We start from the raw sequence: 13,636 nt of genomic DNA on the forward strand, positions 1-13,636 counted from the left end.
CACCCTACAATGAACACGCAGTGTTTAATAGTGAGCACCATTTTGTGTTGCATTCAACAGGTTACTAAACATGTCTGATCCTCTCTCTCACTCACACGTAATGACACAGCGACGTACTCGTGAGGTGCGCACGCGCAGACATGTGACAGCAACTGATTGGTGCATCAGAATCACGGTATCCGGCATTTCTTCTGAGGGGCAGTTCTCCAAGTTTTATCCTTCCCACCTGGCATATCGTTTTTTTTTTTTTTTACAATTTGTTTCACGTCGCACCGACACAGATAGATCTTCTGGCGACGACGGCATAGAAGTGGGGAGGAAGCGGCTGTGGCTTTAATTAAGTATTTGCCGGGTGAGAAAATGAGAAACCACTGAAGACCATTTTCATGGCTGCCGACGATGGGGTTCGAAACGACTACCCCCCGGATGCAAGCTCACAGCTGCGCGCCCCTAATCGCACGGCCAATTCGCCCAGTCAGTATATCTTGATAAGAACATTTTGTATCTGTATGTTGCACTGATCTCGAAGAAAAAGTGTTTATTTTTTAAATCTTCTGTGTGTTGTAACATCAGGATGTCAACATAGGTCGCTGCCTTCTTCTCGTGTCTCAAGACCCCAAAGTACCGGAATTGCGCTTCTATGGATCTGACCTGACTCCTAGTAATTTCTATCTCTTCAGACCGTCCAGGAAGCACCGGGGCTAGTAAGGAATTCAACGACGAGTCGTCATACCGTGGTTTCTGGTACTGGATGCTGATTTCCTCCATGCTGGTGTCGATACCTTGGTGTACGTCTGGAACAAGTGTTTGTTTATTTATTTATTTATTTATTTATTTTATTTATTTATTTATTTATTTATTTATTTATTTATTCAGGATCAGCAACAGCATAACGCCGAATTACAAAGATCCGAGCTATGTTCAATAGATATGAATCTAAAATGAAAGATATATAAATATTTACAAAGAACACAAATATACACAATAAAACTGTACAATCATATATAATACATATTTACATAAACAACAATATTAACAAAGAAAAATACGTTTACAGTAAATACAGGAGCAGAACTGGAAAGAACAAGAAGGAAAATGAAGTTATAATAGAAATATCGTTACAGAAGGAAGGAAACGTTACGAAGATGTCTAGGTTCATGTTGATGGATAATGTATTAAACATTGCTGGAATACGTATAGAAAGGGACCTTTGGGTGATAGAAAGCCGGGAGTAAGGAATATGGAATAGGGTCTTCATTCTGGTACTACGGGATGGAACGTGGAGGGGAAATAAGGAAGCTAAATCTGGAGACCTAAATAGACCATTAGCTGCTTTGTATAGGAGCTTTAGGTCGGCTGCTTTCCTCTGAGCAGAAAGAGTCTTGGGGTTCAGTTTCCCAAGCACTTTGATAGTGCTTAAGTTCCGACATGCAGGGACCCTGGCTCTGACGATAGCACAGAAAAAAGATTGTACACGGTCAAGGCAGAGGTTTGAAGAAGCAGAAATTGACCAGACTGGAGAGGCGTATTCAACAATAGGTAAGATACAGGAAACGTAGAATGCTCGGAGGGCATTTAGATCTGTGATGTCAGAAAACCTGTAGAGTAAACCTAGGAGTGACATAGCACGTGAGTTAACCCTGCTTATGTGCGAGACAAACAACAATTTACTGTCAAAATGCACTCCTAAGTCTTTTTGATTGTCAACAAGAGCAATCGGTTGGTTCAGTAGGTGATATTCTTGTAGAACAGGGGATTTACGAAATGTGAATGAAATGGTGAAACACTTTGAGGGATGAGGTTTAAGACGCCATGTAGTACACCAACCTGACAGTGAATCAAGAGCATTTTGCAATTGGATTGTATCTGTAGGAGAATCGATCTGCTTGAAGATTTTACAATCATCTGCAAAGAGAAGGATTTCACATGAATGGTGGGAAACAGTATCGATACGGTCATCAATCAACAGGGCAAAAAGAAGTGGACCTAGGACACTACCCTGCGGGACACCAGGGAGGGTGGTGGTGGGAGAAAACCTGCATCCATTAAGGACCACGCGCTGTAGTCTTTCGCTCAGAAAGCTATTAATTAGAGCTAGGAGTCTCCAATGAACGTTAAACCGTTCAGAACGTTTGTGTGCAAGAAGCGTGTGATCCACGGTATCGAAGGCCTTCGCGATATCGATATAGCATACATCAAGTTGAGAGCCCGCGTGGATATGTATGTTTAGATACGTATGGTGACTATACTGAACCATAACGCGTATCAGTGTCCTATTTTGAAGGTGATCGGGATCAGATACAGACAAGGAGGGCCGGGCTGAGTGGCTCAGACGGTTAAGGCGCTGGCCTTCTAACCCCAATTTGGCAGGTTCGAACCTGGGTCAGTCCGGTGGTATTTGAAGGTGCCCAAATACGTCAGCCTCCTGTCGGTAGATTTACAGGCACGTTAAAAAGCTCCTGCGGGACTAAATTCCGGCACCTCGGCGTCTCCAAAGACCGTAAAAATAGTTAGTGGGACGTAAATCAAATAACATTAATTATTAATTAGACAAAGAAGAATTATCAACAATCTGTATAAAACTCAGTCTACAGTGATAAGAATCGAGGGCTTCGAGAAAGAAGCAGCAAATCATAAATGTTGCACATTGTCCTCCATCCTTTTCAGTGTTTATATAAAACAGGTGGTAGAGGAAATCAAAGAGAAATTTGGAAACGGAGTCACAATCCAAGGTGAGGAAATCAGAACTCTGAGGTTTGCGGATGACTGTCTGTGACTGCAGATCTGAATGGTAATGACAGAGTCTTGGGAAACGAGTAGAAGATGAAAATAATTAACTCCAACACAAAAGTTATGGAGTGCAGTCGAATGAAGTGAGGTGATGCGGAAAATATTAGATTAGGAAGTGAAGTCAAAGAAAGTAGATGAATACTGAGTAGTAAAATAATTAACGATGGCAGGCGTAAGGACATAAAATGCAAATTAGCACAAGCGAGGATGGCATTTCTGAAGAAAGGAAATTTGCTCACTTCGAACATGGATATAGGAATTAGAAATATATTTTTGAAGAATTTCGTCTGCAGCGTGGCGTTGTATAGAAGTGAAAAATGGACGATAACTTGCTCAGAAAGAAATATAATAGAAGATTTTGAAATGTGGTGTTACAGAAGAATGTTGAAGGTGAGGTGGATAGGGTTCGAATCACAAATGAAGATATAGTGAATCGAATTAATTAGGAGAGAACGATTTGTCGATATTGGACCAGAAGAAGAGACAGCATAATCGGACACATTTTTAAGACACCCAGGACTTGTGCAGTTGGCTTTCGAGCGAAGAGTAGGCGGTTAGAATAGTAGGGGTAGACCAAGGTGTGAAAACGACAAGCAGATTAGAACAGATGTACGATGTAGTAGTTACGTAGGAATGAAAGGATAGGGAGGCATTCAGAGCTGCATCAAACCAGACTATAGATTGATGACTCAAGCAACAACAACAAAAACAAAACCAGTGGCCTACTACTGTGTATTATTGTACCTGCCTGAAAGGTAAAGTTTCTCCGCATGAACTTCCATTACCTTATTTTATTTAGCACCTTTGTATTTCAGTACTCGCAAAAGGCACGATAAACCTTTGCTCAGGTACTTCTTCATGTGTATTTGTACAACCATCCGCCTTGCGGTGCATTACTCTCAACCTTTGGTAAAATAATTTATTTTCCTGCATAGCGGTACCAGCTACAGTGATGCAACGAACAACATTCCAATCCTCTCTCCAACATCTGCCAAAAGTCGTGTTTCCGTGTCTGTGTTGCTTTCCAAACTGTACATCTATCTATCCATCCATCCATCCATCTATCTATCTATCTATCTATCTATCTATCTATCTATCGGTATGCATGTTGTATATTCAGCCCGAAGGCTGGTTTTATCCTCTGCAGTTCAACCAACAGCTGTCATAGATAGCCTAGGTGTCACTGAAGAGGAATAGTAAGGAAATGAGGAGTGAGGTAGCTTCCCGTTGCTTTACTCACTGAGCCAGAAGTTGCTATTACATGTCAGTCTGCCAAGCCCACTGAAATGCATGCACCAAACGACCCTATGAGCGATATTTTCACACCATCCGTAAGAGGTAAAGGCTGCATGAGGAACGGTATTCTTAGATTCGCTCATACCTCGATCACTTTCATATTGTCAAAGCTAAGGATGAGACTGAGACAGGTCAATGAAAGTAACAAATTTATTCTAGCCCATACCAGAAGACATAGTACATCCTGCCAGCAAAGGCCTATCTATCTATCTATCTATCTATCTATCTATCTATCTATCTATCTATCTATCTATCTATCTATCTATCCATATTGTATTGATGCTGAATATCATATTCGCTTTTGATATGCCCTTTATAAGATGAGATGAGATGGCCAGATAGCCATGAATGTTAATGAATCAATTCTTTAAGATCTCACACAGTGGTAAGATTGTTCGAGTCCCGTTGGGCAGAAACGATATTCACCATCAGAATATTGTCCAGCAGGGTAGGCGAAGTGCTGATATGCATTTTCTAATGTCTAGATTGCGTGCCAAAACACTTGACTTAGTTATAAATCTCTCCGCAGTCGTGACGTGAAGTGAAAGCATAAATATGATACTGTTGATGGCGATACGTTCGTCGGATGGAGACGTTAAGCCTTCGGTGTTATTTAACAGGTGTAGGCTATGAGCCGACAACGGGTTTCACCCTCTCCTTACCTCATGATCATCATCACCAACACACGCCATCACATCACATAATTTATTAATATAAATATTTAATAATTTATTCATTTATGTTCTTTTAACTATTTTCATTAACTTACAATTTTATTAAAGATTTTAATTACTATGTGGTGAGCCTCGAGTCGTAACTTCGCCACTGAAAGCGGCACTAATAAATAAATAAATAAATAAATAAATAAATAAATAAATAAATAAATAAATAAATAAATAAATAAATAAATAAATAAATAAATAAATAAATAAATAAATAAATAAAATCATTTATATGAGGTGTGATCAATTGTAATTTATCCATTGAAAACATTTTTAAAAGTGTGTAAAATGAAAATACAAAGTGTAAATTTGCAGAGGTTATATAGAAGGCGGAATTCGTAGTCTAATAGGAACACCTAGAAGTCAATGCCGTGGTTCTTAAATAATATGCGAAGAGTGCTATGTATGTAGGAATTAATGGGCATATTTGAAATTCCTCGTGGATTTGTCACATATAAATATGAAATGTTAAAAATGGAACACATTACTAATTTAGTCTGATGGCAATTTGAACTTTTTCATTTACAATAATTGTGTGGTTGTTCGAATTGTGTTTGTGCTGTCTGTAATTCTATTGTCCGACTAATAGCGTACCTAATTGTAAGCTCTAACAATTTATTGTTGTTATTCATTAAATCTGTTGGTGGCGTCTGCGGAAAATAATGCTTAGCTGCCGGGAAGAGTAATTACCGTGCTCATATTATAGGACAGTAATGTCATATCCGGCACAGCAGTTAGAATTCCAGCAATGACGTATTTGGGACGATGGACAGAATGCGAACTAACAGCAGTAAAATGAACTAGCACAAATCGAGTGAGTTGGCTACACGGTAGGTTTAGGGGATGTAGTCAGGATGTAAAGGAGAGGGAAAATAAGTTTCTGGAAGACCCCAAATATAGTATACTTCCAGTGTATGGGACCCCACAGGGATTACTTGATTCGAGAACTGGAGAAATCCAAAGAAAAGCAGCTCGATTTTTTCTGGGTGTCCAACGAAAGAGTAGCATTACGAAAATGCTGCAATGTTTGGGTTGAGAAGACTTGGGAGAAAGGAAACGAGCTGCTCGACTAAGTGGCACGTTCCGAGCTGTCAGCGGAGAGATGGAGTGGAATGATATTAGTAGAAGAATAAATTTAAAATTTTGCTTTACATCGCACCGATACAGGTAGGTCATATGGCAACGATGGGGTAGAAAATACCTAGGAGTGGGAAGGAAGCGGCCGTACACCCGTACATTACCTTGTAGATAGTAATTTTGACTGTCGAAGACAGGCTTACATACTAGTAATAATAATAATTATTATAATTGTATGCCTCAGCTACCGGAATAGACATTTGATTTTGGCACCATTTGGGATGCTTGTATGTCAGTTTTCACATGCCATTTTACTCCATCAGATGACAGATTTAACTAGTTTTCTGTTAGGCGATTTCTGGCTGTCGAGAAAACGTCAAATATATCATTCGAGATCCTTTACCTGCAGACATCGTACGGTATTGAGTGTCGAATGGAATCTCTTCAACCCTTCAAAAGTCCGACTACCTCTGCTTCTTTTGTACTCGTGATCTTGCGATCTGCAGGCCGACACTTTCCACTGATATGAAGCTGAGAAAGTAAGGAGTCCAACCAGTCATGTTTTAATCGTCTTCTGGTAACCACTTTGCAATTAGCTTTCTAATAAAGCTGACAAAGAGTTAGAGCCGGTTGAATACTTCCCGGATAATTCTCACCACAAATTCTGTTATGTTTTATACTTGTTGAAAAACTTCACCTGGAGGAAGAGAAGTTACGGATTGGAATAATTTATCACGGGCGATATTCGATAAATTTACAACGTCTTTGAAATTATTCAAGAACAGCCTAGGTAACTGATAGGAAACTTGCCACCTAGGCCACTGTTCTAAATATAGACTAGCGGTGATGGTTTATTATTTTTCCTGACTTTTGAAATACGTCACTTAGTACTGCAACAAATCATTATTATCTTTCCTACTGCTTCAAGTACCTTATCTAGTACTCTGAACACAAATTATATAATCTTTCTTAATTGTTGAAATAAATCATCTACTATTCTGACAAATATTGTCTTTTGGTATAAATATATCTTATTACAGGTGGTCATCACAAAATTGTCCGACTCGTTGGCTGAATGGTCAGCGTACTGGCCTCCGGTTCAGAGGGTCCTGGGTTCAATTCCCGGCTGGGTCGGGGATTTTAACCTTCATTGGTTCATTCCAATGGCCCGGGGGCTGGGTGTTTGTGCTGTCCCTGCAACATCCCTGCAACTCACACACCACACACAACACTATCCTTCACCACAATAACACGCAGCTACCTACACATGGCAGATGCCGCCCACCCTCATCGGAGGGTCTGCCTTACAAGGGCTGCACTCGGCTAGAAATAGCCACACGAAATTATTATTATTATCATCACAACATTTGAGTTGCTAAGTTGTCGTGACGGAAGTGTGACCGTAGCAACTTGTAGACTGTGATGCAATATGTGGGTGGATGGCCAGACAGTTTTACCTAGCAACCGAACAGGCTGAGATGTAAAGTATGAGTGGGCGACCAGACAATGTTACATAGCAACAGTGCGGCCTATGTATTATGGCCGGTAAGACCCCCAAAACCCACGACGCAACAGCCGTGAAGGTTTACAAAGCGAGCGCTGCTCAGCCCGAAAGCCTGCAAATTACGTGGTGTCATGTGGTCGGCATGACGAATCCTCTCGACCGTTTATTCTTGGTTTACTAGACCGGGGTCCGCATCTCACAGTCAATAACCCCTCAGTAGTAATCACGTAGGCTGACTGAGCCTCGAACCAGCAATTAGATGCAGAAATAAAATCTGTGACCTGGCTGGAAATCGAACCCGTGTCATTCGCGTAAGAGGTAATCTGAAGTTAGCAGCCGTCATGTCCGAGGGTCATATTTATGATCAATTGATTTTCGCAAAAGGAAATGTGGTTTCCTTCTTGTTGAATAAAATGACCTACTTTTTACTGTAGAATACTTCATCTAATACTTCGACATTAAACTATATCATCCTTCCTACTTTTTCAAATAAATAACCTTGTGTACTGACAAATATTTTATTTCCTACTTGCTAGAATATTTCATCTAGTACTTCGACCATACAATATATCGTTGTTAATAAATTTAACCATGATAGGTTAATATTGTGCTTGGTCCGTATTGACTAGTCTGAATGTATAATATAACTATTTAAAATAGTTTATTTGAATCCGCCTTGATCAATACACTCATTAAATGAAAGAAAAACGATTTATTAAACCAGACATGTTTCGGGAAATCTCAACCATTCCCTTCCTCAGAGGTCAGATCAAAGAACAAAACAATATCACACAATCTTTTGTTTTACAATTTAAAGAAGTATTGTCCTAATACACCAATTCCAAAGAAAAGCAGCTCGATTTGTTCTGGACGATTTTCCGACAAAAGAGTAGCGTTACAAAAATTTTGCAAAATTTGGGCTGGGAAGACTTGGGAGAAAGGAGACGAGCTGCTCGACTAAGTGGTATGTTCCGAGCTGTCAGTGGAGAGATGGCGTGGGAGGACATCAGTAGACGAATAAGTTTGGATGGTGTCTTTAAAAATAGGAATTATTACAATATGAAGATAATGTTGGAATTCAAGAGGACAAATTGGGGCAAATATTCGTTTATAGGAAGGGGAGTTAGGGATTGGAATAACTTACCGAGGGAGATGTTCAATAAATTTCCAATTTCTTTGCAATCATTTAAGAAAAGGCTAGGAAAACAACAGATAGGGAATCTGCCACCTGGGCGACTGCCCTAAATGCAGATCAGTAGTGATTGATTGATTAAAGAGTAAAAAGAAATATAAAAAAAGATCAATACATAACATTTTGGTTGAAATGAATGAGAATACTATATAAATAATAAATGTGTATTCAATAAATCAGGAATTTACAAATTAACATGCCAAACCTGTAAACAAGGATACATAGGACAGTCTGGTAGAAGTTTGGCTATAAGGTACAAAGAACATGTTAATGCGGTTAAACATAAAATATATTCCGCAATGGGAGAACATATGATTGAAATGAATCATAAATTTACAGACATTTCCAATGACATGAAATTATTACATTCGGCCAAAAAGGAAAAATTAATGAATGTTTTGGAAAATTTAGAAATTTACCTTACACAAGAAAATAATTTTGAATCAAGTTTAAATGAGAGAAGTGCAGAAGATAACCCACTGTATAGACTAGATATGATCATTTAAGGAGCAAAAAAGAAGAAATGAAGAAAAACTTGAAGATCCTAAATTTATATAGTATTCTCAATTCAGTTCAACCAAAATTTTATGTATTGATCATTTTTATAATATTTCTTTTTACTCTTTGATATGGTGTATTAGGACAATACTTCTTTAAATTGTAAAACAAAAGATTGTATGATATTGTTTTGTTCTTTGATCTGACCACTGAGGAAGGGAATGGTTGAGATTTCCCGAAACATGTTTGGTTTAATAAACAGTGTTTCTTTCATTTAATGAGTGTATTGATCAAGGCGGATTCAAATAAACTATTTTAAGGAGTTATATTATACATATATCGTTGTTGAAATGAATCGCCTACTTTCTGAAATAATTACTCTGCGAAATCATGTTATCCTTCCTCCTCACAGTTCATCCATGCCTCATTCCTCGTTAAGAAAACAGTACGGCTATTATGGACCCCCTCTGAGGCACCCATAATTCCTCGTCATTAAGGAATATTATACTGTACTTCGTAATGTGTTATATGAAATATAGATAAAAAGGATGAGGCACTTTTGCCCGTGAGTTATTAAAATGACTACCTAACATTTTCGTTTCATAAATACATTTGTAGGGAGGAAGCACAATGGAGGTAACAGCCATCGCTTCGTTGCCTTCCTTCATTTTACTTCTTTAGTGTTGCTGTGGTCCCCCGCTCTGTGAACTGCCGGCAGCTCACTTCTGTAGTGAAGCAATCTACAGTATTTATTTGTTGCGTGTATGGTTTTAGGCTTTAAATCAGTGCGTAATTGCCTTGTGTTGGGTGAGAATTACGCGATAAGCCTACCTATGAAATTTCTTCCTTTTACATTAACACTGTGATCTTTTGTAGAATCAACTAGGTACAGTATTTATTTGTTGCGTCTGTTTTCTAGTGTTTATTAAACAAAATCGTCAGCTTATCCCATCTCCCAGGCTCGTTTTGGTTCTGGCTGCGGGTTTGCGGCCGGATGCCCTTGCTGACGCCACATGGTTCTTGAGACAAAAATCTCGACCGAGAGTCGACCGGGATTCGAAGCTCAGGCTTTGAGACGGGAAGCCAGCAGTTTTAAGCCACTGAGCTAATGACGCCCCATTTTCTAGCTTTTATTGCCTGGAGAAACTTATTACATGCAATTAAATGTATCCCTCACCTCTCAAGCCATCAACGTTGTTGGTCTATTTTCTCCCCCAGTTTGTCTTACACTTCTATGCTGAGGTTTTTTGTGTGCCGTGGTTTACCTCTGATTCTGTACAAACCAAAAATAGCCCCTGTAACCCTCCCCCATCCCCATTACTATATAAACATAATTTGTAGCTCAGTTTCTTCCGCCTTTTGTCATGAACTTAAATGCTGAATTTGACGAATTTATGTGCCGCCGTTTTCCCGTGGTGGTGTTGAGCAGAGACTATCGATATGGCAACCCTGTTGTCATAAGAGCAATACTGTTTTCTTAATATGGAATTAGCTATAGTACATTGGCCATAGCATTCGTTGCTTTTCCTACTTGCTATACCACTGAAAATGTGCACTAGATCGAATGAAACATGCCAGTATTCTTCTTCTGCAGCTTTTTTCCAAACCTGGTGGGATTGCGTGTGCGAACTGTGTCGCGCATGTTGATTTGGCTCTGTATAGCGGCTGGGTGCCCTACGTGAGTAGTGGTGGCGGTGGTGGTGGTGGTGATTATTGTTTTAAGAGGAAGTACAGCTAGAGAAAAATTGAAGGGGTCTTACACTTCGAAAAATGAAGGTATCGGCGAAAGAAAGACAAGGGCCTCGAAGGGCGTGAAAATGAAAAACTCCCCAGGCATCGAGTGCTCTAATACCGTCGGGGTGGGAAAAGAATAAGAGTTGACCAAGGAAGGTCGGATAGGATAGATAAAAGTGAGGAGCCTGGCACAAGTAAGTGGAAGCAATGGCAGGACTCAGCTCAGGGCCTTGTGGTGTCCAACCACGCTCCCAAGTTAAAGGCCCCAGGTGCCTCTTTTAGACACCTCTATGACAGACTGGGAATACCGTGGGTGTTATACTACCGCCCTCATCCCACAGGGTAAGGACTCAACTAACGGCCCCGTAGTCGACCATCCACGATCCCAATTAAATAGCCACTAAGCCCTTTTATTTATCTCTTACGAGAGGCAGGGAATACTGTGAATGTTATTCTTCCACTCCCACACACAGGGTGTTGCCCTTCATGACTACAAACCCGTTCGGAGGGATGTACTTCACCATTGCGTGTTTTCGTGGTGGTTGGTCGTGTGATGATGTGTGTATATGAAGATAAATGTATTGACACACACACACACACCTAGTTTCCGATTCAGAAAATCCTTTACTAGCCAAGAATCGAACCTGGGACTCTAAACCGAAGGCTGCGACACTGGTCTTTCCCTAAAGAGCCAGAACGGATGAAATCTGTAAGTCTGTATTTAATAAAGTATTGTACCCGTTTTATACCTTAATTTCCCTTTGATATTGTAAATTGTACTCGGCAGACCAGAAAATTTCCTTTCCTCCTCTTGGTAACACAGGAAATAAAATGTTGTTATCCACTGTGACGCCGTCTTCACTACAAAACCCAGCTACATTGAATGACAAAGAGGGATTCAAACGCGAGAAGGAAATGCCGGTGGAAAACAAGGACGGAGAGAGTTTGCTGCCAAGAACGAAGACTAGCGTATTCTGATTATCGAACCTAGCCACCAGATCGATAGCTCGCTCGCCACAATGAGCAATTCAGCTCGTGTGAGGAGAAATAGCGCCAGGCAACTGTAACAAGCCCGTTGAAACTTCACCGAGCCTCTCCAGCAATTTGAATACTTGACTTTAATGTAAAGAAAACGAGGGAAAGTGAACTGGCGTATGGCTTTTAGTGCCGGGAGTGTCCGAGGACAAGTTCGGCTCGCCAGATGCAGGTCTTTTGATTTGGCGCCCGAAGGAGACCTGCGCGTCGTGATGAGGATGGAATGATGATGAAGACGACACATACACCCAGCCCCGTGTCAGCGAAATTAACCAATTATGGTTAAAATTCCCGACCTCACCGGGAATCGAACCTGGGACTCCTGTGGCCAAAGGCCAGCACGCTAACCATTTAGCTACGGAGCCGGACAACGAGGCAAAGGACTACTGCTATTTTCTTGACAAATATGAAGTGCCGATGCTGTAAAATTACGGTTTACGTGAGTTATAATAAAATATCACGATCTTAGGATCCGGAGGTCAAGGCTCTACCACCGGTCCATAGAAGGAAGTACAATGAGGCAACAATCCCCTTTTAACATTAATTAGACGAGAAAATGAAAGAGTTCTGACTTTCCGAAGGGTAAGCGTACCGGTCCAAGGGAGAAGGGATAAGAAAAATGTAAGCAATGAGCCTGGCACAAGTAGAAATTGAACCAATGCCGGATTCAGCTAACAGCCTCGTGGTCACTAGCGCACACACCCGATTTAAGAGCCCCTTTTAGTGATCTTTTTCGTCAAGCAAGGAATACCGTGGATGTACTCTACTATCTCTACACAGAGTTTCGTCAATCAGAACTATGAAAAAATCGTGTGTAATTTCGTTCATGAGTACCAACACGATATACTAATACTTCCATTCATTTTCATTAAAGACTGTTAACTGTTCAGTCTGCAAGCCTCACTGATTTACGTAAGTGCCTCTATAATCAATTAGTTAGCATCCATATCTGTGACCTCGTTTAGTTCCATAACTCTAATCATTCAGTTAGTAATACAATCGGAGTCAAATTGTCGTCATTTTGGTCTTCCTATTAGTGTTGGCTACTGAATGTATGATTCGAAGCAGTGTATCGATTCATTCAAGTGTCCGAGTGAATCGATTCACAGGAACGGCGAGCTCACGGCACATGATTCAGTTTACTCCCAGCGGACAGTGCTGAGTGGCGCACTCACTGGACGTTGACGGGGAGCCGAGCTTCCGCTGCAGCGAGACAGTGAATCAGTGAATCATGGCACATCGAAAGAATCGTGAACGAGCGCGGCTCAGTGAGACACATGATACACACGGCTCCTTATCGGCTTACTGGACACGCGGAGAGCCGAGCTTCCGCTGCAGCGAGACATACAGTGAGCCATGGCACATCGAAAGAATCGTGAACGAGCGCGGCTCAGTGAGACACAAGATACACACGGCTCCTTATCGGTTCACTGCAGCGAGACATACAGTGAGCCATGCTACACTGAAATAATTGTATGCTATAATGGACTCTCGAGCTCAGCTCATTTGAAAATAATACCCATTTGCATTCACTGTCCTCTTCTTACAGGGAGGTTCAAATAATAGATGGATTTATTTGCAGTGTTAGTAGTCACAACATAATTCTGAAGTAGCTAGTAAGTAGGTAGGCTATTAGGTTATACTATTTATTAGTTTAATGAATCTTAGTATTATAACTTAGTTGACATTTGACAATTAAACTCGACTCTAGCCTGCCCTATGACTATGAGTCATGCTCATGACCACTCAAAAGTACCTGTTTTATATTGGGAAGAACGGCTCAGTATT

Source organism: Anabrus simplex, chromosome 6 (assembly GCF_040414725.1).
Source record: "Anabrus simplex isolate iqAnaSimp1 chromosome 6, ASM4041472v1, whole genome shotgun sequence".
Classification (NCBI taxonomy): Eukaryota; Metazoa; Arthropoda; class Insecta; order Orthoptera; family Tettigoniidae; genus Anabrus; species Anabrus simplex.